Genomic DNA, 25,328 nt, shown 5'->3' with positions numbered 1-25,328 from the left:
TGTGATAAAAATACCATTCTTCATCTGTTGAATTTGTAAACCTATGAAGAATTTTATCTCTCTAACTAGAGACATCTCAAATTCACTTTTTATCTCATTCGCAAAGTCATCACTCATGTCATCATTGCCTCCAAAAATGATATCATCCACAAACACTTCACTAACTAGTATCTTATCTCCTTTAGTCTTGAGATATATATTGTTGTCTTCACTGGTTCTCTGGAAACCTATCTTCACCAAGTGTGAATGTAGTATTTCATACCATGTTCTTGGTGCTTGCTTCAAACCATGTAGTGCCTTGTGTAGTCTACACACCATATCCTTTGCATCTGTCAAAGCATAACCATCTGGATGCTCAATGTAGACTTCCTCTTCTAGTATTCTATTTAGAAATGTTGACTTCACATCCATATCATATACTTTGAATCCCCTGTATGCTTCAAATGCAAGTAGAGTCATAACACCTTCCGATCTAGTAAGCTCTCAAGCTCTGATAGCTCAATTGGTTAGAGCACCCGTTTAGTAAGTGGGAGTTCTTGAGTTCAACTCTTAATCAGAGCATAGTGAAAATATCTCGCCATAGTCTTCTCCTTCTTCCCGTGCATAACCTTTGCATACCAATCTGGCTTTGTTTCTGACTACTACTCCATCTTCATTCAGTTTATTCTTGAATACCCATTTAGTACCAATTACATTTTTGTTCACCGGTCTGGGTACTAGGGTCCATGTATTTTTCTTCTCAATTTGGTCAAGCTCCTCTTCCATAGCCTTGATCCAGTGATCATCTCCAAAGGCTTCCTTTCCTGTTCGAGGCTTGATAGTGGAGATCATACAAGAATTCTCTCTTATTCTTCTTCTGGTTTACACACCAACATCTTTATCTCCAATAATATGGTCAGGATTATGATTGAGTCTCACATACCTCGGAATAACATGATCATTATCTTCAAGTTCTTCTTCCTCACTATCTTCATCTTCTGCAGAATATACCTATTCTGGTTGAACTAGTACTACAACAACATTCATTTCACCAACTTTTGGTTTCATCGATTCTGATTCCAAAATCAAAATGTAAGGTTCATCTTCCTTCTTCTCCTCATTGGTTTCTCTTGAAACTTTAGGACACTAATCCACTTGGACATCAACACTTTCAATGATTCTCTTTGTCTAGTTGTTGTAACATTTATAGGCTTTTCTCTTGGTGGAGTAACCATGAAATATGCCTTCATCACTCTTAGCATCAAACTTATCAACATAGTCACCTCTCTTGATATAACATTTACTGCCAAAAACCTTAAAGTAACTGACATTAGGTGATCTACCATACCAGTATTCATAACGATTTTTATCCTTACCTCTTTTAACCAATATCCGGTTCATAGTATAGACAGTTGTGCTGATAGCTTCTCTCCACAAAGTTTTAACTACACCTTGTATTAGCATAGTTCTGTAAGCTTCAACAACTGACCGGTTGTTCCTCTCTGCAATACCATTCTGGTGTGGTGTCCTAGGTGCAGAAAGTTGCCTCTTAATTCCATTGTCTTCAAAGTAAATTCACCACCTCGATTAGTTCTTAAGCACTTTATCTTCTTCCCACTTTCCTTTTTAGCTAAGGCCATGAATGCCTTAAACTTGCTAAAGGCTTCTATTTTGTCCTTCAACAATGTGACCCACATCATTCTTGAGCAATCATCAATGCAGATCATAAAATATCGATCACCTTGAATACTTCTAGTCCTTATTGGTCTACAGAGGTCTGTATGAACCAAATCTAACAAATGTTTTACTGAGAAAGATTTGCTCTATGAAACTCGAGATGACTTATACTATTATAATGTAACCTTTCTTTGACAAAATCCTAGATTAATTTAATTTGAATTTCATACTTGTGCCCTTGAGCTAGCAACCTGCTCTCTCACAAGTACAAGAATGAATCTAAGCTTAATGAATATGCAAAATTCATTGTCCCTCTTTTAATGAACCAACATGTTGTACAAAATTTACCAGTCTTGAAGTACAATAGTTGAATAGTTCACATTTCACTCAGTCTCAATGTTATTTACACATGAGAAGTATCCCATACTTGGCCTTTATTATTTGGTATTTTCCATTAAGCTACACTGATTAATATACGATGTCATTTTCCACACATGAATATTACATTAAATATCAAGACAAACTAGTTCTCCATAGTTTGGCATAGTTGATTGTATCGATCGGTACTCTACCTCATCCTGAGGTTAAAGTCCTTAGTTTATTTTAGATGTAAATTGTCCGCTTCTATTTTTATTGTAGCATGGTTTAAACTGATTAAATTACCTTAGTGAGGAAAAATGAGACAAACAAGAGGCTGCTATCTCCCTCATCAGCATCAGCTTCTGTGTTTTTTTTATGTATTACGAGCATTCTTACTGTTGTTGTGCCATCCAATGAAACTATGTATTTTTGTATGAATGCCAAACTGCTTTAGGAAGCAACGAAGCTATGTATTTCTTTACATATGACTATCTACATTAAGAAGCACTATAAGCTCCCTTGTCTATCAAATATTTTCGCACTACGGTAAGTTTACTAAATGTCTAAGTGCACCTGTAGTATTTATTATACCCAATGACATTAATGAGTACTAAAATACTACTCTTGCTTGTCATTTCTTAACACACTAAATTAAATAACAACAATCAAATTATCCAAAATTGGTTTTAATTGAATATAATGGTGGTTATCCGATCTCTTCCTGAGATTTAGGACCATAATATGATTAGATGTATTAGTTTATTTCTATTTACACTATTCCAACTTGAACTAAAATACTCTTATTTAGTTTGATAAAGGAATGACAGGCTTTAGAGATACCAACTCTCCTGTACATTCAATATTTTGTATTTTGCATTTGTAATTGTTCTTGCCACTGCTACAATTATTAAATGCTCTTAATCAATTCCTAATATGCCAATTTGCATTTAGGAGTGCAAAAAAATATTTAAGCCTGTTTTCCTTTATCCAATTAAGACAAGTCGTAACTCAATCCTTTGGAAGTTATTCTTAAGATTGTATAGACAACTAACACTACTGAAGTGCAATTTCCCACTTAATTAATTTCTATATGGTTGAGTTAAATTCTAGTCTTAGCAACTCAACTATATTCTTTCTGAATAACTTTGAATATAAAGCACCTTTGAAATTTAAGGGTGTCGTTGCAGTTCTAACACCGTTCTAAATTACAAGACTGCATTAGCCAAATAAGCATTCAAGTATACATTTATACTATTTTAATAATTAGAACTAAATTCAACCTTATTATAGGTTTCAATGTATATACTTTTCTTACTGTTTAATGAAACACTCACAGACATACAACATATGACATGGTGTAATGTATTCTTCTTCAAATGAAGATATATTCACAACCGGACACCACAGTGAACTGTGTGGTAGTATCTCTTTATTAAGTTACAATTATAACAACCATTTTATGAAATACATCTAGAGAACATGTTCTCATTTGCATTGAGAAAGCATTCACATCCATACATTAATTAGCATTGTGAATGAAATCTTTTCTAGCTTTCAGCTAACATAATTCATCTCCATATCGTCAAAAGAACCATGTCTGTTATATACCTATCTTTGAAATTCAAGAAGTAAAGAATAATAGAAAATAGCCACATTAGGCTTAGATTAAATATCATGACCAAAATATAGCTTGAAATGGAGACTCGAGATCCTTCCTTTGCCAACCCGCAACTAAGTACTCCTTCACAGAGGTAGTTTCCACTCGTTGTAAAATTATTTCCCCAAGCTCTTAGCTATGTCGTATTTCTCTTTCTTCCTAAAAATCAACTCCCAACCGTGAAATTCATGGCTTCCCCAAAACTAAAAACCCCTGAAATGGTTCCAACATGTTGGTTAACAGATTTTCCCTTTCTTGATTTTATGGTGAATGACTCATGTACACTCTTTTTGAAAAGGAAAATCAAACCAACAATTGGGTGAACCGATTATTGGTTTACCCTTTGCATAAGGGTGCAACTTCCCATAAGATATCTAATAAATTTTTAAACATACACAAACATTAACTTCACTTTTAACCAGAAAGCGAAGAAATGCATTTTACATTCATTAGTCAACACCACATGAATGCCACAAAGATAAATTCTTTATATGCAAAGCCCACAGACTTGCAATCAGATAAATTTTACTTCACAAAACTATCCTTATTGAAAATGTATCATTTCATTCATAGATAAAATGTCTTCACTAAAAAATCCACAACATCCAAAAGAAACAAAGTCTGCTAATTTTAAAAGTTTTTCGGACCTTTGAAATTACTTTCTTAGATACATAAATAGACTCCAAGCTTATAGTTTTGAAAGGTAACTAGAATTAAATTTTAACTCTATCTAGGAGTTAAAGAAACTGTCTTGCCTATAACTAACATAACTAAAAAAAGATAACTGACCAAGAGTCGTGAACAGAGTGACATGATCAAGATTCTGATGCAATCGAAGAATCTGCTTGCTTATTCTGCTTTATCGAGGTGCCACGTATATTTCGCCACTCCAGATGTGTCACCGAGAAGTTGAGGACAAGCTGATAGCGAGGAAGCCCAATACGTATAGTGCGGTGCTTCCAGACTTCTTTGTCCTTGCTTACCTACAAGACTTTACTCTTATGTGCTTCCAGATGATCAAAGCAAACTATCAACATGGACTCAATCCTCGCTATTCGAGAGAAATCATCAGTAGTCAGGGATTTCGTCTCTTTAACGAGACACACTCTTTCCTTGAAGGCCTTGATCATCTACGCTGCATCTTCGACAATCTGTCCATCATCCTTCAACAATTGTATATCAATGCACTTCAAATCTTTTTGCATTATGTTAATGAGTTCTTTTAACTCCTTAAGCAATTTGGTGGATTCCTCATGGCCTTGTTTAATGATTGAGTTCCTCCATTCAATGTTTTCTTCGCCGCATACAACACGTTATCATCCAAACCATCCAAAGGCTTCTCAGCAAGAAATTTCATAACTCCAAACCTCTGCACATCATTCATTTGTGTCAATACTGCTACCCATTTATTCTTTTCTTTTTTTCATGCTAAGGCTTCCAATTCAAGCTCCTTCCTTATAGCTACATAACCCCCAAACACTTTTATTAGATTATCAATATAATATGTGCCTTGTTGCGCTATAGACTCAAGCCATTTATAAAAAAATTCAACTATCATGCGGTTCCTTTGAACTTGACCTAGTAACTTCAGGTTCACTAGGGATTTCAGATAAAAGGATAGTGATATTTGTGACAAAGCCTGGGGATTCAGACTATGTATGGCATTAATATATTCAACCATTTGTCTTACAATTTGCTTCTGTAGACACCCAAAATTGTCATGTTTAAATTAAATAAATATTTTGTTTATTTAATTATCTAAGCCTAATTCTTCTATTAATTGTTGATTGTTAGGCTAGGGTTTAGTGGTTGAATTCATTTAGCCTTTCAATATTGTTATTATTGTTATCCATTTTCACCATAAACATTTTGGCACGCCCGGTGGGACTCTTGTCCCTTTGCATTTAACCTTTTTGTTGCAGATTTTGCATTTTTGAAGTTGCAGATCGGACATTTTTCGACGGCATTTTAGGTATTTTCGCGTCTGCGAGCGTTCGGATCGCGTCTCTGAGTTTCAGAAGCGTCTGCGGGATCGGGAATCGCGCCTGTGTTTTTGCCAAATTTTATTTTGCAGGTTTCTGAAAGGGGCGTCTGCGTTTCCGAAACGTGTCTGTGTTACATTTGATCGCGTTTGTGTCCTGAAAGGGCGTCTATGTGTTCTGAGCGCGTCTGTGCATCACAGAACCGCGTCTGTGTCTGGTATAGCAGCGTCTGTGTTTTACTGTTTTGAAATTTTCAATTTTTTTTCTTTGATTCAATTTTTCGGATTTCGTACTTAGGGTTTCAGATCTGGTTTATTTTTGGACTAACCCTTGCAGATCTAGCTAACCAAGTTTGTGCAGCTTGTTTTGGAAGCAAAAACGTTTTTGTTGAAGGCCCCTTTTTCACAAAGTCTTTTTGGGTTTTTCTAAAATTTACCTAACTTGTGTGCTTGCAGGAAGGGGTGATCATTTGAAACAACCCAAACTACTAACAAATTTTGTTGCAGGGCCTTGGCTAGGGTTTTATAATTTTGTTGTGTGCCTTGTTTTCAGAGACTAGCAAACACTTCCATTGGTGCACTAAAATTGAATCATTGTCTTTTGTGTCTTGAGCAATAGGCTCTTTTTGTTTAATCTTTAGAGGGTCTGTCTTCCCGTGTGGTCATTAGGACTACTAGTGAGAAGAGAACGACCCAAGTGGTAGCAAGGAAAACCCACCTCATCCGAACCACTATAATCAAATGTATTCATGGTGAAAACTATGGATAACGTGTGTTGATTAGTTCATACCGACACTATGTCTCCCCATAAACCCGTTTGATCAAATTTATTTGATCATTTGTAGGGCGTAACCCCTACCGGCTGGGAGCCTTCTGTATTTACAGAGCTGAAAGTGCCGCATGTATGGCCACACGAGCGGATGCCCTTACTAGCACCATTTTGTTTTAGAGGCCCAAATCCTTCTAGTTGTTGGGGCAGGAGGTCGGACCTCTGGTAGCGGCCCACACACATACGGTTCTTAGTAGAGATACAAAGTTCGCCATGGGGAGTTTTCATGGGGACTGATGCTTGGCTGACCCAAGAAGTGAGTGCGGAGGGTGGAGCCAGTGAGGTCAAGCATCTAAGTATCCGCTCTGAATAGCGTAGCCTCGGGGGTAAAACCCTATGTGGGATCAACAACTATTGTCTTGGCCAGCCATAAGAATTGTGCTTGTCTTATGTTAAACATTCAAAACCTTCAAGACCAAACAACAAAACATTATGTCTTTTGTGTCTTCAAGTGTATGCAAAACATTTTACATCAAACAACACACTTTTGGAGTCTAAACACTTGCAAACATTGAGTCCTCATCAACATTGTGTCCTCTTGTCACGAAAAACAGTCAAACAGTCGGATTTGGTCACAACAAAACAACTTCACAGATTGAAAAAATTGCACGAAGTTTACAGAAATGCGTCTGTGTCTGTTTTAACCGCGTCTGAGTCATCTAAGCACATATGTGAAGGGCATAATAGCGTCTGTATTTTTAGCAGCGTCTGTGTCGAACAGAGACATGTTTGTGTCTGGGAATCGCGTCTGTGAAATATACAGAGGCGTCTGTGTACAGAATTGAAAATTTTTACAGTCCAGCAAACACAAGAAATCAGTTTCGGAATACTTGAGCTTCCTAGGTTGTTTCTTCAGGTTTCATCTAGCATTCAACCTGTCTTTGGGTCTCACATAGTCCATCATTGCTTCACATCTCATTTTACATTCACATTTGTCTAAACTTGAGTCAAAAGGTCACTTGCTTGTCTTCATCATACTTTGTCAACATACTACATACAACTACACTTTGCTAAGTGGTCCCTCATCAAGGTTTCTTACCTTTGGGTCTCATTTGGTCTTACTTAGAGTCAAGGTCAACTTACCTCATCAAGAGAAACTATCATCTTTTTGGAAGTCACACCTACTCTACTACATACATACTTGGTCTTACACTTTGGACATTTGCAAGTACACCTCAAGATTCATTTACACTCCATACAACTCTTGGTCTTCCATACTCTTTCCATTTTTCATCTAGTCTCTCACATCTTGGTCAAACACCTAGTTCATGGTTGAAACCCGTCTTCAAAAATCTAGGAGAAAAGCTAAAGAAGCTCAAGAGTCCGCAAACATGAGTTCTTATGAGTATGATAATGATTTATTTTTCAATCCTGAGCACACTACATTGCCTGACATGGATGTTTATAGACACATTCCAAATGTGGAAAATGCAGACACTACAAACAAAAATGCTACACACAATGACAATGTGGACAACTTTTCAATATTATCAGCAGATATAGAAGAATCCATAATGAATCCTCATTTCAATAGATTGGTTGAAGAGATAATGAAGAGGGATAGACAATACTTCTTACACATGATGGCACAAAGTGGAGCTAAAATACCTCATGACTTTGACATGTCTCAAATAATGGAACATAGACCTTTGCAACAAACTCACTCCAACATGGATCAAAGGAGACCTAATAGTGGAGGAAATAGAGGACCGCATATGGTACCTGAATCACCATCAGCTTTGCTTCAAAAACCAGAAATCCCACATACACACGGTCAAACATATGATACTTACCTTCGAAGACCATTATGGAAGCCTTATGCAGATAGATATGCTCAATCACATGCTCGAGCTATGGATCAATCAAAACAAGTGGACATTCAAAGGCATGCTCAAAATTTGGACACAAGGAAACCTCATGTCAAATTTGGGGGCAACACAATAGAACATGACATGCCTATAGAATATGGTATACACACACAAAATAGATATGGGGTTCCTCAACATGAAGCTATACCAAGTGCTCCCTATATGCCGCATCAATATAGACCTCCTCCATATGAACATGTCTATGATCAATATCATCCATACATGCAACAAGCTCCTCCTCAAATTGGTGTCTCAAACATGGGGTATGCTACAAGAAATCGATCTCCACCTAAGAATAATTTGGAGCAACAAATCAGAGATTTACAAAAGAAAATGGAGGACATGAGTACACCAAAACCAACATACACTATGAGAGACATATGTCCTTATCCATTTGACAAGAGCATTCCAATGCCTCCATTTCCTGCACACTTTGTGACGCCAAAATTTGACAAGTATAGAGGAAAAGGAGACCCCAAGGCACACATACGACAATTTTTCACAGCTTGCATTGAGGTAGCAGTAGAAGAAACATATTTGATGAGGTTGTTCCCGCAAAGCTTAGGCGATCAAGCTATGGAATGGTTCTCTCAACTACCACCTGGTATTAAGTCATGGGGTGACTTAGCAGAGGCATTTATTCAGCATTTCTCCTACAATATTGAGACAGATATCTCAGTCACCACTTTGTGCAACACCAAGCAAAAAGAGGGAGAATCTTTTGCATCATTTTTACAAAGATGGAGAAATCTAGCCAGCAGATGCTCTTGTGAAATTCCACAGAAACAAATGGTAGAGATGTTCACACAAAATGTTAACAAGGACATTGGCTATGATCTAAGGAAAGCTTGTTTGTCCACCTTCAAGGATGTTATTGAAAAGGGCTTAGCAACAGAAAAGGTCTTAATTGAACAAGGAGTCATTAAGATATTCAAGGAAAACAAAGATGACTTTAAAGGAAAAGACAAGCCAAGATTTTGGAATAAAAACAAGAACACAGTCAATGATGGTGTTGTTGATGCCAATACAGTGCGACCCAAATTCATCTTTTCAGGATCAAGTTCTACAAACAATCAAGTGAATACTCAAACAACTTCTAGACCACGAAGGAAGTACACCCCATTGGGAGAACCACTTGAATCAGTCTTCAAAAAGCTTGTGGCAAACAAAGTGATCACAGTTCCAGATTTTCCTCCATATGAACCAAAGGTCAAACCAAATTGGTGGAATGATGATGAGTATTGTGAGTTTCATAAGAGCAAGGGTCATAAGACAGGAAATTGCTATCGACTGAAGAACATTGTGCAAGATCTCATTGATAGAGGTGATATTGAGATTGAGGGACACTCATCCAATCAAGAACATGAGATGTTTAAGGAACCATTCCCAAAGCACGACAAAGGAAAAGCCCAAGTCACAGATGATCAGGCCAACTATACTAGAGCACCTTACAACTATGACTCAACTATCAATCACATCTCGACGGACAATCATATCTCTACTATTACCATCAAGAACAAAAATCCTGAGAATCCTCCTCAGAGACCCAAGATTGTCCTAAGAGGTGTTGGATCTTCTTTCGAACCTACCTCTGAATGTCATGTTACAACCCGTCGAGGTAAGATTACTTTGCCAGGTGCTTCCACTAAAAATGTCGCTTCTTCATCAACCAAACCTGAGCATGACCTTGTAGAACAGTTAGGGAAGACACCCACGCTCATCTCCATCCTTGAGCTCCTACGCATATCCCCCGCTCATAAAGCTATTCTTGACAAAATCTTGAGAGATACTGTTGTTCCTACTGATCTGAACGTGGACCAGTTTCAAGCCATGGTGGGATACCTTTCCATTCCACATTCCCTTACATTCACAGAAGCCGATGACGCCTCCGTATGTCAGCCACATAATGCACCATTACATATTGAAGCCTTCATACACAAACATCAAATAAAGCGAGTCCTGATAGATGGAGGAGCAGGCCTAAACATTTGTACATTGAGCACCATTAAACAATTGGGATATTCTGACAAAGCTGTGAATTCTACAAATCAAATCACCATCAAGGCCTATGATGATGAAGAGCGCTCGTCCAAAGGCACAGTCACCTTACCTCTAAGAATTGGGCCAGTCACAAAGGATGTGGTTTTTCAAGTCCTAGATCTAGATCTCACATACAACATATTGCTAGGACGTCCTTGGATTCATGAAATGAGGGTAGTCCCATCAACATATCATCAATGCATTAAGTTTCCTCATAATGGAGTCGAGGTAACAGTTAATGGTGATCCTAATCCGTTCATATATTGCAATAACTTGAGATCACATACGGAGACCATCATTCCCAGTAATCGTGAAGCTGTTCCTTCTTCGGCATACATTGATCCTGAGTCATTAAAACCTTCGACATCAAAACAAGGTGAACTTAAAGGCAAATTTCAAGACAAAGGCATGGGAGAATACACTTTGAATCAGACAATGTATTTACGACAAGTCATGAGCTCTCCAAAAGAATATGGAAGGCCACATCCTAACAAGCAAATATCCATCATGATACTCAAATGGGATCCTACTACCTTTCAAAGATGGGGCGAACTAGAAGAGGAAGATTTATACAGAATGCTCTATAAAGACATTGAAGAGGACACACAAGATCAGATCAATATACCCTGTGAGAAATATGGCAAAGGCTTTAAGATTCTACAAAAATTCGGGTATGATGGAAAAAGCCCTCTTGGGTTACGCAAAGAAGGCGTCATAGAACCCTTACAACCTGAATTGACTGTAAAAAGAGAATGCTCAAAGGGACTTGGTTTTCTGACTTCCAAAATACACACTAAAAGGACAGAAGAGGCATCGGAAAGCAAAGTTGCCAAAGTTCAACAAGAAGATTACTATTCCACAGATTCCAACGAATGGGAATGGGGTTCAGACAAATCCTCCAGCGACTATGAGCTCACCAAGACATTCAGAGAGCCAAATGAACCAACAAAAGAAGAGGAATTTTATAAAAAGTTCGAAGTTGGTCAAGAAACAACCCATAAGGATTCCGCACAGTCTTCGTCTCAAGGTCCTAGGTCGAAATCACATAGGATGAGGACACCTGTCCCAGAATGCGCTAATAGTGACGACAATTTGGATTCACTCACGATCAAAACTGATGAGGAGAGTGCCATCGATGACCTCGACGATTGCCTCGATATACCCGAATATAACCACATCTTCACTCTTAGCCCCGCAAACTCTGAAAACATTAAAGGCCTTCCCCTTGTTCACCACCAACTCATTGACTGGGATTATGAAGGGCCAACATAGTTTGACACATTTCAAAATGATGAAGCTATTATTGACTATCTTGGCATACGAGATGATCTTCTCCTTGGGGACCACAAAGCAGGATACACCATAGAACTCAACAACGTGGTATATTTTGGTGAGGGTGTCGGACCTTCCAGTCGCAAAAATATGAAAATAAGAACAAATCAAGGGTCTTATGGCGAAAACCACACTGTGGCGCTATCTGATCCCAAAAAAGTAAAAAGAAAGGACGTATCTAAGGGCGAAAACCTCTCTGAGGCACCCGAAGATGGAAGGCCCGACATTCTCCCAGCCCTGTATGAGGAAAAGTCATCCATGTTGGTAGAGGATACTATCAAAACAAACATTGGTACAGAAGAAGTTCCACACAATATATTCCTGGCTCAATCATTAACAGAGTCTGAAAGATCAAAGTTCATAAGCTTCTTCAAAGAATGACAAATCAACTTTGCATGGTCATACGCTGATATGCCTGGACTAGATCCGGATTTGGTAATGCATCATTTGACAGTCAAACCGGGGGCAAAGCCAGTGAAACAGAAATTAAGAAAAATGCATCCGCAAGTAGCATTACTAGTCAAAGCAGAGCTGGAGAAATTATTGGATGTCGGATTCATACGCCCAATTGATTATCCCTAATGGATCTCCAATTTAGTACCTGTCAGTAAACCAGATCGCAACATCAGAATATGTACAGATTTCAGAGACATCAACAAAGCTTGTCCAAAAGATGACTTCCCATTACCAAATATCGACTTGATCGTTGATCTTACAGCAGGTCATGAAATGTTATCTTTAATGGATGGGTTTTCTGGTTATAATCAAATCAGGATTGCACCCGAAGATCAACACAAAACATCATTCACTTGTCCATGGGGAACTTTCTGTTGGAATGTCATGCCCTTTGGGCTGAAAAATGCAGGTGCTACATATCAAAGAGCAATGACCACTATCTTTCATAATCTCATGCACATAATCGTGGAAGATTATGTTGATGATCTCTTGGGTAAATCAATAGACAGAGATACACATTTGGACATACTTTCAGTCGTCTTTGATCGGTTGGAAAAATACAAGGTAAGATTAAACCCCAAGAAATGTGTCTTTGGAGTAACCTCCGGGAAGCTCCTAGGATTCATTGTGTCCAAAAGAGGAATCGAAGCCGATCCAGCAAAAGTCAAGGCTATCTTGGACATGCCGCCACCCAGAAATATCAGTCAACTTCGATCCTTACAAGGGAGACTCCAGTCTATACGAAGATTCATAGCACAACTTGCAGATAAGTGTAATCCTTTTCAGCACCTGCTACATAAAAATATCAAATTCAAATGGGATGATAACTGTCAACAAGCTTTTCAGACGCTCAAAGATTATCTTTTAAATCTGCCAATTTTGATGCCACCAGTTCCAGATCAGCTACTCCAACAACACTGGGGGCACTCCTAGCACAACAAATAGCTGACGGCAAGGAAAAAGCAGTATACTATATCAGTCGCACATTGGTGGGATACGAGCTAAACTACACACCAATCGAGCGTGCATGTCTCGCTGTGGTCTTTGCTTCGCAGAAATTACGCCATTATATGCTCACTCATAAGACTAAGTTGATTGCAAGAATTGATCCATTAAAATACCTTCTCAACAAAGCTACACTTACTGGCTGACTGGCCAAGTGGGTAATGATCCTGAGTGAATTTGACATCGAGTATGTGGACAGAAAAGCAATAAAAGGACAAGCAATCGCGGATCAATTAGCAGATGCCCCCATGATTGATGATGTCCCTCTAAATTCAGAATTTTCAGATGAATCCATTTTAACAATAGCACAGGCAAGACCATGGCAACTGTACTTTGACGGCTCATACACACAGCATGGGGCAGGAGCTGGTATTCTCTTTATAACTCCTCAAGGCGACTCTATACCAAAATCATACCGCTTATCATTTCCTTAGACTAACAATATAGCGGAATATGAGGCATTAACAACTGGATTACGAATTGCAGTTCAATGGAAGATCCAGGAACTTCGTGTTTTTGGGGATTCCCAACTTGTCATCCATCAAGCAACTGATGATTACCAAACAAAAGATGAAAAATTAATGCCTTACAAACAAATGGTGGATGATTTGAAACAACACTTCACAAAGATAGATTTTGAGCAGATGCCAAGAGAGCAGAATCGTGCTGCAGATGCCATGGCTACAATTGCTTCACTGATTGATCTCCCTCAAAATGAAACTTGCTATGAGTTCCTGGTAGACAACCTGTTGGTTCCTTCATATGAGATCACTCCTACTGAAATGATATGCGTTGTCAGTCCCGAATCCCAGTTATATGGTTCCATATTCACATACCTTCGCGACAATATCTTGCCCCCTGATCTATCAAACAACCAAAGCCGCACTTTCATTCGCCAATCCTCTCAATATGTCATTTTAGCTGATATCCTATACCGACGAGGTCTAAATGGCACTCTTCTTAGATGTTTAGAAAGCGACGAAGCTCAGATTGCGTTACGTGAAGTGCATGAAGGGATATGTGGTCCGCATGCTAGTGGTCCTACCTTGGCCAAGAAACTCATCAGGACTGGATATTATTGGCCCAATATGGAAAAAGACTCATATCAGTTTGTCAAGAAATGTAAACAATGTCAAATTCATGGAGACCTCATACATGCACCAGCACAAGAACTACAACCAATTGCGTCTCCTTGGCCCTTTTGTCAGTGGGGACTCGATCTCATAGGCAAGATTCACCCTCCTTCTTCTAATGGTCATAAATTCATTATCACAGCCACAAAGTATTTCACAAAGTGGATTGAGGCTGTGCCTCTTACACAAGTCACTGGGAAACAAATTGCTACCTTCATCCTTAACTATATCATTTGCCGATATGGTATTCCTAAGTCCATTATTACTGATAACGGGTGTCCCTTCAAAAATCAGGATGTTCGTGAACTCTGTGACCGCTTCCATATTTCCCATCGTTTCTCCACACCATATTACCCCAAGGTAATGGCCAAGCTCTCAACTACAGAAGATGAACCTTTGGAGGATCCTATCAACAGCATGCACCTTCGTCGGTTCTACACATAGCTCATCAGAGTATCCTAATTTCAAAAATACAAAAAAAAATAAAAATTATAAAACATAAAAAATCGTTCCTTGGTGAAAACCTGGCAAACAGGCGCCTTGTGACACAAAAAAATTGAAAAATCAAAAAAAGTAAAGAGAAATAATTTCGTCCAATGGTGAAAACCACTTCGGTGGCACCCTGGGCAAGTACCATGGTGAAAACTGGGTCACCAGCGCCATGCGTAGAGACATTGCTCCTCTCTCTTTCAGGATTCTCTTTCATCCTTCACTTTGCACACACTCACAACTTATTCATCCATAATAAACTTACCCATTCCCATCATGGCTTGTTATTGATCTACCTAGGATTGGTTAGCCATCCATAATAAACCTCCCTTTCCATCCATAATAAATCAGATCCTATCTGTGGCTAAGGCAAATTCCTACGTCTAGTGATGGGTGTGGAACTAAGGACATCACATGTTTCGAGGAGTACAGTTTCTTCCAGCTTCCTTCAGTCTATTCACGCACAATCCGCAATAAAGCAACATTTGCATCGCAGATCCGCAATAAAGTATCAGTTTCATGGATTCAGTCAGTTTCAGATGAGACACAGCAGCAACAATGGGCTTCAACAAAATCAAATCTTTCAACAGACTCAGACAACATTATGGTTCAGTGTTAATCTATCCCTTTTGTGAAAGTGAACATTGTGACCACAATCAAACATGACTTATACAAGTGACAAGAGACACTAAACTTGAGGACTACAGTGGATGTTGGTGTCGAGTCTTGGTTTTCTTTTGATTTCATCTTTTTGATGACATGTCTTTTAGCTTTTCCAGGATGTCTCTGACTAGAGATTCTATCTCCAGGATGTCTTTGACTAGAAAGGCGAGGATGGGGTATCGTCACCTATTTGCATTTGCTGTTTGTGGATTGTCTTTTAGTAATGCTATGGTGTCCAAGGATATGAGGACACTGTGAGTCTAGTATGAACTGGGGCATTCCTTGTTTGTGACTGTCTTATCTCCATGCAAACAGGTACAATGACTTTCTGGGTCGAACATATGCCTCGATTGTCATAACCTATTTTGCCCTAATAAGCTCAATGATGATAACGCACAAGAAGCTCTTTCAATTTCATATCTTCTGTCTTCCATCCCCCTTTCTTGATTGACTTCCATCATCCTTCTCGAGTCCGCGTAGCCTGCTATCACACGACTGAGTATTGTCTATCCCTCTTCATTATTTCTTCAACCAATCTATTGAAATGAGGATTCATTATGGATTCTTCTACATCTGCTGATTGTATTGAAAAGTTGTCCACATTGTCATTGTGTGTAGCATTGTTGTTTATAGTGTCCATGTTCTCAACATTTGGATTGTTTCTGTAGGCATCCATGTCAGGTAATGTAGTATGATCAGAATTGAAAAAGATCTCATTGTCATACTCATAAGAACTCATGTTTGTGGACTCTTGAGCCTCTTTAGTTTCTCTCCTAGATTTTTGAAGACGGGTTTCAACCATGAACTAGGTATTGACCAAGATGTGAGAGACTAGATGAAAAATGGAAAGAGTATGGAAGACCAAGAGTTGAATGGAATGTAAATGAGTCTGAAGTGTACTTGTAATGTCCAAAGTGTAAGACCAAGTATGTATGTAGTAGAGTAGGTGTGACTTCCAAAGAGAGGATAGTTTCTCTTGATGAGGTAAGCTGACCTTGACTCTAAGTAAGACCAAATGAGACCCAAAGGTAAGAAACCTTGATGAGGGACCACTTAGCAAAGTGTAGTTGTATGTAGTATGTTGACAAAGTATAATGAGGACAAGCAAGTGACCTTTTTGACTCAAGTTTAGACAAGTATGAATGTAACGAGATATGAAGCAATGATGGACTGTATGAGACCCAAGGACAGATTGAATGCTAGATGAAACCTGAAGAAACAACCTAGGAAGCTCAAGTATTCCGAAACTGATTTCTTTTGTTTGCTGGACTATAAAAATTTTCAATTTTGGACATAGACGCTTCTGTATACTTCACAGACGCGATTCCCAGACACAGACGTGTCTCTGTTTGACACAGACACTGTTACGGACACAGACGCTATTATGCCCTTCACAGACGCGCTTAGATGACTCAGACGCGGTTAGAACAGACATAGACGCGTTTCTGTAAACTTCGTGCAATTTTTCCAATCTGTGAAAATGTTTTGTTGTGACCAAATCCGACTGTTTGACTGTTTTTCGAGGCAAGAGGACACAATGTTTGCAAGTGTTTAGACTCCAAAAGTGTGTTGTTTGATGTAAAGTTGTTTTGCATACACTTGAAGACACAAAAGACACAATGTTTAGTTGTTTGGTCTTGAATTTTTGAATGTTTAACATAAGACAAGCACAATTCTTATGGCTGGCCAAGACAATAGTTGTTGATCCCACATAGGGTTTTACCCCCGAGGCTACGCTATTCAGAGCGGATACTTAGATGCTTGACCTCACTGGCTCCACCCTCCGCACTCACTTCTTGGGTCAGCCAAGCATCAGTCCCCATGAAAACTCCCCATGGCGAACTTTGTATCTCTACTAAGAACCGTATGTGTGTGGGCCGCTACCAGAGGTCCGACCTCCTGCCTCAACAACTAGAAGGATTTGGGCTTCTAAAACAAAAAGGTGCTAGTAAGGGCATCCGCTCGTGTGGCCATACATGCGGCACTTTCAGCTCTGTAAATACAGAAGGCTCCCAGCCGGTAGGGGTTACGCCCTACAAATGATCAAATAAATTTGATCAAACGGGTTTATGGGGAGACATAGTGTCGGTATGAACTAATCAGCACATGTTATTCATAGTTTTCACCATGAATACATTTGATTATAGTGGTTCGGATGAGGTGGGTTTTCCTCGCTACCACTTGGGTCGTTCTCTTCCCACTAGTAGTCCTAATGACCACACGGGAAGACAGGCCCTCTAAAGATTAAACAAAAAGAGCCTATTGCTCAAGACACAAAAGACAATGATTCAATTTTAGTGCACCAATGGAAGTGTTTGCTAATCTATGAAAACAAGGAACACAACAAAATCTCAAAAACCCTAGCCAAGGACCTGCAACAAAATTTGTTAGTAGTTTGGGTTGTTTCAAATGATCACCCCTTCCTGCAAGCACACAAGTTAGGTAAATTTTAGAAACCCAAAAGACTTTGTGAAAAAGGGGCCTTCAACAAAAACATTTTTTTGCTTCCAAGACAAGCCGCACAAACTTGGTTAGCTAAATCTGCAAGGGTTAGTCCAAAAAAAAACCAGATCTGAAACCCTAGGTGCGAAATCCGAAAACCGAATCAAAGAAAGTTTGAAATTCTGAAACAGTAAAAACATAGACGCTGTTATACCAGACACAGACGCGTCTGTATGACACAGACGCGGTTCTGTGATGCACAGACGCGGCCAAAACACATAGACGCCCTTCTCGGACACAGACGCGATCAGAAGTAACGCAGACGCGATTATGTAACACAGACGCCTCTGTCTGAGACCTGCAAAACAATTTTTTTTTTTGAAAACACAGACGCGATTCCCGCCTCCGCAGACGCTCCTGAAACTTAGAGACGCGATCCGAACACTCGCAGACGCGGAAATACCTAAAATGTCGTCGAAAAATGTCCGATCTGCAACTTCAAAAATGCAAAATCTGCAACAAAAGGGTTAAATGCAAAGGGACAAGAGTCCCACCAGGCGTGCCAAAATGTGTATGGTGAAAATGGATAACAAAAATAACAATATTGAAAGGCTAAATGAATTCAACCACAAAACCCTAGCCTAACAATCAACAAAGATCCACCATAACATATGAAGATTACCCAAGACAATGCAAATCACATGAAATCACAAATATTATACCATCATATGTCCAATAGGGTTTTGATCTCCATTATTCCTATCTCCATTGATCTTGCTTGATATATTTGCTCTCAGATTTTTATATGCACAAGAGCTCAACAAAGAACGGAATGTGGTTGCAAGTAGGATCGTAGTGTAGCCAAGTCTTCAAGATTAGTCATTAGGGTTTGATAATGAAGGAGGCATCTTCTTAAATAGAAGACACAATATGAAATGGAGGGATAAGATTGAGAGGTGTAAAAAGAGAGGTCGGCTAAGATTAGAGGGTAGGTAAAAGAAATACCAAAATAATGAAAGAGGTAAGTAGTGTATGAATTAAGAGATGAATGACATGTGTCATGTGTAGAAAAAGCTAATGAATTGATTAAATAAATAAATATTTATTTAATTAATAGAAGAAGTAGGATAATTAAATAAATAAAATATTTATTTAATTTAGGAAAGGGATAATTTAAATAAATAAATGTATTTATTTAAATGAGAAATAAGGCTAGAAGAGGATAAATGAATTAATTAAATAAATAAATATTTATTTAATTAATAGAAGAATTAGGCTTAGATAATTAAATAAATAAAATATTTATTTAATTAGACTGGACAATTTTAGGTGTCTACAGTTTCCACTTTAGGAGTGAATCTACGATCCCTCAACCACTTCTCTATTCTCCTTATGACATTAATAGACTTCCTCTAAATACTTTCTTCCTCTCTTCTATCCCAATTAATTTCAGGAATTGGTTGCCCTTGAACTCTCTAATTGAATTCGAGATCCAAAACATCTTCACCTTCCTCTTCCGTACTCCTGAAATATTTATTGACAACCCCATTGTAGCTATTTGTTGCAAATAGCAAGGTGAACCTTGACCACAATCTTCTTCTGACCTCCAATTCATCAGAACATTTTTTCCTATAGTCCTCTAAAAGAGGTTCATGGTGGAAATCTGCATCAACATTCAAATGCTCAATTGCATATCCTTTACTGTCAAACTTACGTCTGGGAACGTAGGGTTGTAAGTTCAATTTCTTGAATTCTGGTTCCAAGTTGAGAGCATCGGAAACAAACTTGCAACTGTAATGGCCAAGTTCAACTGGAAAAATTACCCCAGATTTACCCTTTTCCCTTAATTTCTTATCTATGTGGGCAAGATGTCTACAGACTTCAATAAGCATGTGGTTGTCTAGGGCATACCTAGGCAATTTAAGTGGTTCATCTTTAAAGCCCCCCACTTTAATGTAAGTAAATCTGGAGAATTGGATGTAGTAGCTTCCGTATATGCTGACTAATTCCCTAGCTTCAACTGACATCCTTTTATTCACATTTCCCTGCAACTCAAAGACAAGTCTGCATGGAAAGACATCATTCCATCTCATGAAATTCTCAACATACTTTTGTTGTTGCAAGTGTGGTAATACTCACAAACTTTCATGCCATCGACTCAAGGTTCATGATGCAACCCTTGCCATTCTTTGTTACAAGCAAGAATATAAAAGAGATAAGAAGACATATAGAAACTGGTCATTTTGACAAAATTATGCAGACCCTCATGAAGCCTGTCGGCGATAACTTGTGCCCAATCTAAATATTTTTCACCAGCCAACAACAATTGAATGTAAAAACACATCCAATCCTCCTATTAGAAGGCATGTGCATTTCCTTTAAGTCTATTCAACAAAATTACAATATCTCACACCTATGTTATGAAATGCTCTCTTTTGAGGGGTCTGGGTAATCTAGAACCTCCTTTCTGCAACTTAAGGAGCTGATTCCTAGCAATGACGCTCTAGTAGGTGCCCTTTTTTCTTAGAGAAAAATGTAGATGAAGTACCAATAAACCAGTCCTCATACAACTCCTTTATGGGTAATGTCCATGGCGGCCATCGCCGTTTCCCTGTCAATTTTACCGACACCTTGCCATTACTAGTTCTAATACACCCGTTGTCCACATCATACCTACTCATGTATTCTATAACCAATTTGGGGCAAGGGGAAACAATAGGGAAAGCAACAACTTCAATCAACCCACTCTTAACAATCTTTCCCATCATTGAATTATCATTTGGGTTTCCCACTCTTTCCATAAAATCTCCTAAGTTAGCTTGAGCCAAAGAAGTATCTCCCAGCTCCGAAAGTGTACTCACTAAACATGATGTGAGACCAAGTTTTGGCAAGGTTGGCCTCATGACTGTCGCTCTTACATTCATCAACAACTTCAAAACAAGGACATAATTCTACCCAAAACAAAGATTTCACTATAGTGGCTTTTCGAGCAAGTAACACAGTGGGAAAGGGATAATCAAAAATCACCTATTACTGTCATGAAATCTCTGCAACCCTCGAGAATATGGAGCTATAATTACCTTCAACGCCCTTCGCTTCTCCAACAATAAGCAACTACTAAATTACAACTGAAGGGTTTGCATATTAAGGGTAAGAAAATCTATACAAAACTTACACATGCTTCACAACAACTCATACAATCATGCAAAGAAACTCCTCATTTGATGGGATTTCGACGATCGCTTTTGTTACAAATCACTTCCACACAAGTGGCTCAAAGTTTCATGATTACTTTCCATAATTGGGATTTTCAAACTTGACATGCTCATAATATTCCTTTTTGCGCGCCACCTTTCATTAACTTTCCCCGCCTTTTTATATTTTCTAGAACCAACTTACAATGAACTTTGAACCATGAACCATTTAACAAAGTTCAAAGATTCAAGTTCAACATGAGAGAACAATAATAAAGGAACCTTGAAGTGCAAAGTACCACCTTGCGGCTCAACACAAAACTAAACTAGGAACAAGTGAAGACTTTTAGATGAACACAAAGATGAAACTCAATTCTTGAACTAGATAAGAAGAGTTCAATGGTTCAAGTTCAAAGTGGGCCTAACATACTTGAGCTCATCCCTTAACAACAAACAAAACAACGTGACACATAAAGGCGCTAGGTGAACTTTTAACTCTGAACTAAAACACGGGTTCAACGTATAGGTTCACTGAAACAAGACAAGCGAGATCACTTCATAAATAAGAATGAAACATTCTGAATTTGGGGAGAAAACATTAATTACGCTTTATTTTACCAAAGATAGGATTTTGACTAATGACAAAATAATAGGGTAACACAACGCTTACTGAAGGAAATGCTAGCAAAATGTTGAGCTCCAAAACATTTCTCCAAAACCCTTCTCCATAATGTGAATCGCTCTTCCCTTAATTTCCTTGCATTTTTACTACTTCCATTGCCAAGAAGGTTCATGCCAAACATCCTTGTCTTCCCCAAGAAGCTTTAGGTCACGCAAAAGGCCTTCATGCCTTTCGAAGCTTCTAGAGGAATCAATTTCTTTTTATTTACATTATGGCTAATTAATTTGAAAGCATTATAAATCATATAAGAGGTATGTCGTGTAGGCTATACACTTGCTTATGTCGACAGTGAAGTATTTTATTTCCCAATACAAAACATAATCACACAATTAGCTTATATTGATGCCCTATTAAGCGTCGGTATTTATTAAGTGAAAAAAAATCTTTCAAGGGTGGTCTATGCTCTTATAAATTTACTAGCATAAATTTGATATATGACTTAATATCCAAGCTGGATAATTTTATTCGATGCTTGATAAAATTACAACATAAGCTCCCAATAAAAATCAAAGTCTCCTGAGCAAGCTTATTTTATTTTAACCAAAAATAAGAATTGGCCAAAGTATTCTCATAAATAGACTTTACGATGATAAAATATTTGTTTACATATATTTATATATATAAAATAGTCCATGTATACATGTCTATGCAAGCACATATACATTTGTATTATCTTTATCTATAATATTTACATATACGTACTTACATGTACTTGTATTCATTTGTGATATATATAAGCATGAGCCAAATGCAATTTTAATTTAATTATTAAGATTAATAATAATAAATAAATTAATAATAGTAATAAATTAACTTGGAAACCAATCTTCGACTTAGAGTCGTGAAACCCTAAAGACTCTTATATAGACCATATTAGTGTTACATGACGTGACAATTTGATAAAAGATATGGTCAATATGAGTCCACCTGACTCAACTTATGGTTAGGGTTTCTAAATGGCATGAGTTCTCCCTCTCCTTACCTCCTGACATGATGATACTTCCCCTCCCTTCTCGGAGGACGACGAACTCCTACACACACTTGGCCAGTTCAAACAATTATCCTGAAATCTTCTCATAACTCTGACATTTCAAAAAAAATATTAACAAAAATAAACATCTTAAATATCATCATGTTAAATATCAAAACATAAAATTTAACAGTTGTAAGTCATCATTTAATTGTAATAAACACAAATACTATCTAGGGCATCATCACTCAGTTATAACATAAACATCTAGGGTATGTTTAACATCACATAAAACAACTAGGGCACAAATGGGATGTAACACCTTCACTGTTCATTCTTCCCAACCAAGAGTCATTTCTTAATGATCTTGTTCCACCATTTGGATGTAGATAAGACATTAGATTTTAGTATCTATCAAAAACATTGTTGAGTATGAAGCCCTTGTAGCTAGTTTACACATGGCTTTATCTTTTAAAATACAACACTTGTATATATATGGTAATGCAAATTTGAACATAATATAAGTAACAACAACTTATCAACAAAAACAAAATAAACTCTCAGTATCATGACTTAGTCTTATCACTATTAAAGAACCTTTCTTCTTACTCCATCAATACCATTCCATGGAAATGAAATTGACACGTAGATGCAATTACAAGTGATTATTCTCTTATATCCATTGAAGATCCATCTATATATTACTAATTAATAATACATAATCTTACCTCACTCATTGTTTCTAAGAGCTCTTCGAGATTGCTTATTGTTATAATATAGATTTTGATGAGAGGTACTCCCATATAATTTGATATTTGCATGATGGTACCAGTTTTAGATACTGCAACTAAGAATTCTCAAGCTCATATATGTAAACTTTCCACACACATCACCACCTTGTCTAGCATTCTTTATTCAACATGATATAAAAGCGTTCTCCGACGATGTCTTGATAAATCAGAGATCCCTAAATTACCCTTGAGGAAGACCATTAAGGTGCTTGCAAGAGGCATTTTGGTGGAAGATATTTAGTTCAAAAATTACTTCGTATGGGTTACTATTGGAAATCTATGAAAAAAGATTCATTTGCCTCTGTCAAAAAGTGCCCTTCATGTGAATAACATAGCAATTTGATCCATGTTCATGCCCTAGGAACTTCGAGCCCAAGTTGATCCTAAAATATTTTATGTGTGGGGTTTGGACCCAATTTTTTTGATAGTTTCAACAAATTCATTTTGTGCATCTCTGGAAATCATTGTGTTCCATGAGAAGACATTTCTTAAACCATTCACAAACCTTTTCACCAAATCTATTTTTTGCATATCATGCTTTCATTACATTTAATAAGCTTATGGGAATCAAGCAACATCATTTTGTCCTCTAAAGTCTCTTGCACAGTGATGCTCTACAAACCCTCACACTATGTCAAACAACACATTTCTCTTCCATAGCTAGTTGAAGGTTTTTGGTACTCATTGCGGGTTTTCACCATTGCGGATTTTCAATGCCCATTTCCAGTTGAAGTTATTTGGTACTCATTTCCTATTGCAAACTTAAACGATGTTATTATAATAGTGGAATTCCTTCATTTGGATCCAATTGTAGGTTATCAAACTCAATTTCCCATTTCATGATTTTCACAAATAAAAAAGTGCTCTAGATCCTCACTTTAAAGAATTCACTTTGAAAACACTAACTACAAGAAATTGATATTGATTTTCAATCAGGAGTTTGCAATGGGAAAATCTGAATAAGAAAATGTCATTGTAAGTATGCAAGCCTTTAAACTTTTTTGCCTCGTGAGTTGTCACTATAGATACTTTGTATGATGACTTGACTACAATCATTAATGAATAATTGAATGGGAAATTAAAAGGTAAAAAGGGGCTTAATTGATTATTTAATGCATCAACATTTTGAACATCCAAAAATGAAGGAGCTATTGTGCAAGAAGAGTTAAGAGGGATTTTGCCAAGTGAACGAAATTTCAACAGATAGATTCAACATTTTTAGGTGCATGCATTAAATCTTATGTGAAAGAATTTTTCTCTGTTTGAAGTGGGAAAACTTTTTGATCAGTAAAGAATGCCCTACTTTGTAGAAGTTAAATTCTGCTCAATACTTTAACATTTAGGGATTTTACAATTGATTAGTTTAAAAAAAAAAAAAAAACTCCAATCGACATATAAAGATTGACTAATTTTTAGATCTAGGATTCAATCACATTCACTCTAGAAAAGGAAATATTAGTGATTCAGTTGGATTTTTGTGATTAATTCGCTGAAAAAAAATTGAAAGTGAATTCAGGGTTCATGAATGTAAAATCTATTGTTTTAATTTTTAATGGCACTTTGTCATGGTTTTTTTATTACCTCTTGATCGTGGAATTTAAATGATTGTTATTTTGGAAAGTTGAGGTTATTAAATCTGAAAAAACCCATGTGTTAGCTCTTTCAGTCAATTACAAACTCATAGGCACTATTTTAAAAAAAATGCAATAACCAAACCTAACAAAAATTCCCAATTTAAAAGAGTTATTTAAAAATTTATATTGCAAAAAATTGAATGCAA

The 25,328-nt window shown here is 37.5% G+C and overlaps 1 non-coding gene across 1 annotated transcript; it reads left to right on the top strand.

The window, feature by feature from the left end:
• The first annotated feature begins 487 nt into the window (after positions 1–487).
• On the top strand, positions 488–561 carry TRNAT-AGU (transfer RNA threonine (anticodon AGU)). Its single transcript has one exon. It is a non-coding gene; the product is annotated as a tRNA-Thr (tRNA).
• Positions 562–25,328: the final 24,767 nt, after the last annotated feature.

The sequence above is a fragment of the Cryptomeria japonica genome, chromosome 6 (assembly GCF_030272615.1).
Source record: "Cryptomeria japonica chromosome 6, Sugi_1.0, whole genome shotgun sequence".
Classification (NCBI taxonomy): Eukaryota; Viridiplantae; Streptophyta; class Pinopsida; order Cupressales; family Cupressaceae; genus Cryptomeria; species Cryptomeria japonica.
The sequence above is the reverse complement of the archived record's forward strand: the minus strand, read 5'-3'. Positions and strand labels throughout refer to the sequence as shown.